Source organism: Alligator sinensis, unplaced genomic scaffold, assembly GCF_000455745.1.
Source record: "Alligator sinensis unplaced genomic scaffold, ASM45574v1 scaffold198_1, whole genome shotgun sequence".
In the NCBI taxonomy this organism is placed as follows: Eukaryota; Metazoa; Chordata; order Crocodylia; family Alligatoridae; genus Alligator; species Alligator sinensis.
In genome coordinates, this window is record NW_005841906.1 from 3,193,347 (window position 1) to 3,198,408 (window position 5,062).

The 5,062-nt window shown below is 47.6% G+C and overlaps 1 long non-coding RNA gene across 3 annotated transcripts in view; it reads left to right on the forward strand.

Annotated features, from left to right (window-relative positions):
• The first annotated feature begins 348 nt into the window (after positions 1-348).
• The window catches only part of LOC112549418, a 20,847-nt gene continuing 16,133 nt past the window's right edge, over positions 349-5,062 (forward strand). For 2 of the 3 annotated variants that reach the window (XR_003092819.1, XR_003092818.1), the window contains exon 1: positions 349-441. This is a non-coding gene — a long non-coding RNA (uncharacterized LOC112549418). The remainder of the gene's footprint in view (positions 442-5,062) is intronic. The other variant, XR_003092820.1, reaches the window with a different exon arrangement.

Consider the following 5,062-nt stretch of genomic DNA (forward strand, 5'->3'; position numbering starts at 1 on the left):
GCCCCTGGAGATCCCATGGTGGGTCTCTACTTCTGTGCTTACACAGAGGCACCCCAAGGTTCCCTGGGTTGCCTCTCTATAATCAGGGAAATCTGGGCAGGTCTTCCAGGAGCTTGAGAGGCTCTCAAACCCCCAGAGCGCCTGCCCAGGGTGACTGGAGGGTGTGAGACATCTGCAGCCATAACATGACAGAATTCATTACTACCTTTTATAATGCCACTGATTTTCCTCTGATGTGGCATGACAAAGGGTAGCTGTTTGCTCACCCATGTAGATCCATGTGCACCATGGACTACCATACCACACTACCATATTCAACAACTTGTGACTAGCATTGAGTAAGCAAGTCAGGAAATGAACTATGAAACCTCGAACAGTCTGCAGTGTCTGCTACTCTTAGAATGACTCACATGCAGAGAACAGAGAAAAGATCAACAAATGGTAGGTACCTTCCTTATTTGTGACACGGTTTTATGTTTTGTCTTATGTTTGTGCACATGTGAACCAAGTTAGGGCAGCTGGTATGTCTACATTTTTATTGTCAATCATCTTCAATAAAGAAAAAGGAAGGCATATGTATGTAATATAGAAATAAACATTATATTGGATTTCCCAGCAACTGTCCAGTATGTTATATAATCCCATTAAACAGCCCCAGTGAATTTTCCATGCAGGTCAAGAATACACACACATATCTGCTGCAATGTACATTTAGCAGTGGTCTGTAATGAGACCCTGAAGGGACCCGTCAGCAAGCCATCCTAATCCAAAGAACTCCTCTTTATCCTCCTATATATCGAGAAGTACACAACAGTGCCCCAATCACATGCATGTTGTTAAACATCATACAGTCCAAAAGAGTCAATAAACAAACATTAACAGATTCTAAGGTGAGGCAAGACCATTGTGGTCATCTAGTCTGACCTCATGCATGATATAAAGCATAGATCTTCTCTGAACTAATTCTTGTTTGCACTAGAGCATGAGGGGGAAAAATCCAATTTTTAGTTAAAATATTAAATTGCAATTCTTTGTAAGTTGTTCCAATAGTTAATTTCCCTGTGTTCAAAATTTCCCTCAGTGTTCAAAAATATGAACCTGCCTAGCTTCAATTCCCAGCCTTTGCTACAAATTTGTTTGCTAGTCTGAAGATCCCATTGTCAATGTTTTATTCCCTGTGTAATTAATTATAGATTGCTATCAAGTTACTCTTTAATCTTCTCTTTAAGAAGTTGCAACAGAATGTGGTCCTGTTTTATAACATTTCAATGTTGTGTTTTGTAATATTGTTATGATTAATAGTGGATGCTGAAGTTTTCCTAACTTGACTGTATGGTATTATATAAGAGGAAAGAATATACAAGAAAGAATGTGCTATACTAGACCTGGGAATGAAGGTCAGTCTGTGTAAACAGCAGTCTCAGCTGCTAGAGAGTGGGTCATCAAAAATAATAATGGACCAATCTGCATACAAAGAAACACTGGAGCATCATGAATTCAGGCCCCATCATCTAGAGATCTTCTGCTGTCTCTAGCACCCAGGGAAAAAGGAAAGGTAGATTTGCACCTTATAGACTAATTAAATCAGAAATGCATAAGCATCAAAGCAACCCCAGCTGGCTTGAAAAACAGACTCCCAGATACACAGCTGACAACACCGTGAGTCTGGACTGAGAGACAGTCTTGGGCAAAGACAGTATAGGGTTCTGGCTGACCTGAATTCTGTTTAAAGTTTGGCCTCGAGTCATTCTGCACAAGGTGGCTGCACTTCAGTTAACCAATACATTCTGTTTAAGAAAGGGTCTCTGCTTTTCTGTATGTGGCTTTAAGGTGCACTCTTTTTCCCTTAAAGAGGCTCGCTATGTACTGAACCAGTTGTAGCTCATAGAAGCGGGGAGAGGGGATAGGTGGGGCACATGTGAAGATAGCCAGAGATTGCAGGAGCTGGAAAGTATGATCTCTGAATCTCAGGAGGTGAGGGCTCACTTGAGTTCCTTTCACCATATGGCATGTTTTGTGATCCTTTTATCATTCTAGTGATTGCCTCAAGCCCTCCACCACATACTTCTTTAAGTGTGGATACCTGAACTAGTAGGCATGATATTCTGGTGGCAGTTGCATCAGTGCCAAATACAGAGGTTATGAAATCTCTCTGCTTTTACTCTGTATTCTCCTGTTTATGTGTCCAAAGATCACATTAGCTGTTTTGGCCACAACACGGCATTAGGAAGTCTTATATAACTGATTTTCCATCATGACACTGCTCTTCTTCAGAATCAGTCTGCAAGAGAGGAAGAGTATCTGTTGGGAAATACAGCATCTGCTACGTTCATGCCTCTGTGCCCACTGCCACTGTTGTGTTTCTGCTTTCAAAATGCCAAAATTAGCCCTTGATGCACATGCTTCCATATTTTGATAGCAGCTTGTCCAAAGGCACATTAGTTTAATCAAAACCAGTAGCTACGAGTCCTAGTTAGTAGGGCAAGAAAGTACTGTAACTTCAATTGGCAACTTCAAAACACATGAAGATGGGTCCTGCCAGGGACTGGATTTCCCAGGCCAACACTATTTTCTGACTACAACCATCAGAAGGAGTAGGCAAGCTACCTATAACCCTGTGAATGTGTGAGAGCCCAGATCAACACAGTTGTGGAACTATGAATCTTAGGATATGTGCTCAGATAATAATTCTCCTAGATATGAGGTTAATGCAGATGTTGGCTATGATGGCAGCATGATGGCAGATTTTACAATATGGTTTTATAATATGGTTGCCCAGTAGTAGGTGAGGCTACAGCATGTTGGCTAGCCCTTGGTTATTTAAGTCACGGCTAGCATGCAGAAAACAGCTTTAGAGAGAGATTCTGGGTGTGTCTAGATGTGCAAATGCTTCAGGGTGAGTTTATTCTAGAGTAAATTACTCTAGAGTAAATCCACCCCTGGCAGGCATCTACACATGCCAGGAAGTGGGAACAGATTTGCTGCTCATGGCAGCAGTCTGCTTCCATCCCTGCCAGTCTTGCACTGGGCTCCTGCAGTAGCCAGGGGGAGATCTAGGCCCCCCCTGGGTGCTAGCCCAGGGGCTGGCAGGGAGCATGGGGCCAAAAGACAGCTGTCTTCTGGTGGGGGCTAGGAGATTGCTGCTGCTGGACTGGGAGACTGCCTGCTGCTAGAGTGGGCTCCACCACTCGTGAGAACAATGTTCCTCTGCCCTAGCAGCAGGGAGCTCCCAGCCCCTGCTCTACAATTGTGGAGCAGGGGCTGGGAGCTCCCTGCTGCCAGGGCAAAGGACGTTTTCCCCACCCAGACTCCAGTGACAGAGCCCATCCCAATAGCAGGCAGCTCCCGGGGGCAGGGAGCAATCTCCTGGCTGACCAGGAACAAATTTGCTCCTGGTCAGCTGTCTACACATGCTGTACTGTGCAGCAATTACTCTTGAGTAAATAGATTCATAGATGTTAGGGTCGGAAGGGACCTCAATAGATCATCGAGTCCGACCCCCTGCATAGGCAGGAAAGAGGGGCGGGTCTAGATGACCCCAGCTACTTGTAGATGACCCCAGCTACTTGTATTTACAGGTAGCAAATTTACTTAAGATTAGAGCAAATTACTGTACAGTAAGTGTCTGCACGTGTAGATGGTGATGCTTACTGCACAGTAATTTGCTCTAATCTTGAGTAAAGCATCTCATGTGGATGTGCCCACTGAATTCACACTGAAAACTGTCTACGCATGCATGAATGAAAGCTAAAGCTAGACAACAGTATATTCCAGCTATCTGTCAGAACTGGGCACAAGACACAGAAATCATAGAAATGTAGGGCTGGAAGGATCAAGACACGAGATCACCTAGGGCAATGTTTGTTTCTCAACCCATACCTTGAGACTCAAAAGTGGGTTGAAAGAATATTTGAAAGGGTTGTGTGCAAGTCCCAGAAAAATGTGGGAAAGCATGGGTTTCCCTTTGCAGGCTGGCAACATTGCATCTGGCAAGGAGTTGCTCAGGGCAATTGGAGGCAGCAGGTGCATGTGTGTCTGTACACACATGCATGTGGCTGGCATGCAGCCAGGCAGGGTTGTGGGAACAGCCCCAGCAGCTAGATACATGTAAGTCTATGGGGTGTCGGGGTTGGAGGTCTAGGGCTTGGGGACCATCTGGGTGTGTGTGCGCGCGCGTGTTGGTGTGTGTGAAGGAGATGGGGGTGTGTGGGGGGCAACTGCCTGTCAGCACTGGGGGAAGGTGGCTGGGCGCTGAGGCTGTGTCAGGGAAGATGGGATGGAGGGGAAGGCACCTGCCCCTCCAGCGGGGGAAGAAGGTAGTGGTGGGTCCTTTGGGGGCAGCAGGGAGCTGCATGGCTGGGCTGGCAGCACCGGGGCCAGAGCCCATACTCACAGGTGTGGGGCGCCTGGGAGATACCGCTCAGGGGGCAAGTGAAGCCATGACCAGGCTGCCTGGCATGGCATGGAAACCCCAGCTCAGGGCATGGGGGGGTGCCATAGGTCTCCCCTCCTCCTCCCTCCAGCCCATGCCAGGGCTGGACTTGCTCCACTGCTGCCCACATGAGCCAGAGCCACTGCAGCCATCATGCTCCAGCCTGAGTGGGATGGGGGCAGCTGGGGGTCCCCTCTGGCAGGGCTGGGGTGGGGCACAGGGGACTGTGGGTTGGGAGTGAGGAGCACCAGCATGGCCCAGAGGGGCAGGGGACTATGGGTCAAGGGGTAAAGCACCAGCAGAGCCAAGGGTCTGTGGCTTGGGATTGAAGGGTACTGGCAAGGCCAGGAGGCTGTGGTTTGGAAGTGAGGGGCACCGGCAAGGCCAGGGGACTGTGGATGGGGATTGAGGGGAACTGGCAAGGCCAGGGGGCTGTGGGTGGGGAGTGAGGGACACCAGCAGGGTCAGGGGGCTGTGGGTTGGGACTGGCCATTGATGTTTACAAATGAGCCCTGGTACAAAAAAGTTTGAGAACCACTGAACTAGGCCATCCTCCTACAAAGAGGAAAGATCACGTAGACATGCAAAAACCATCCTTGACAGATTTTTATGTAATCTGTTCTTGAAAAC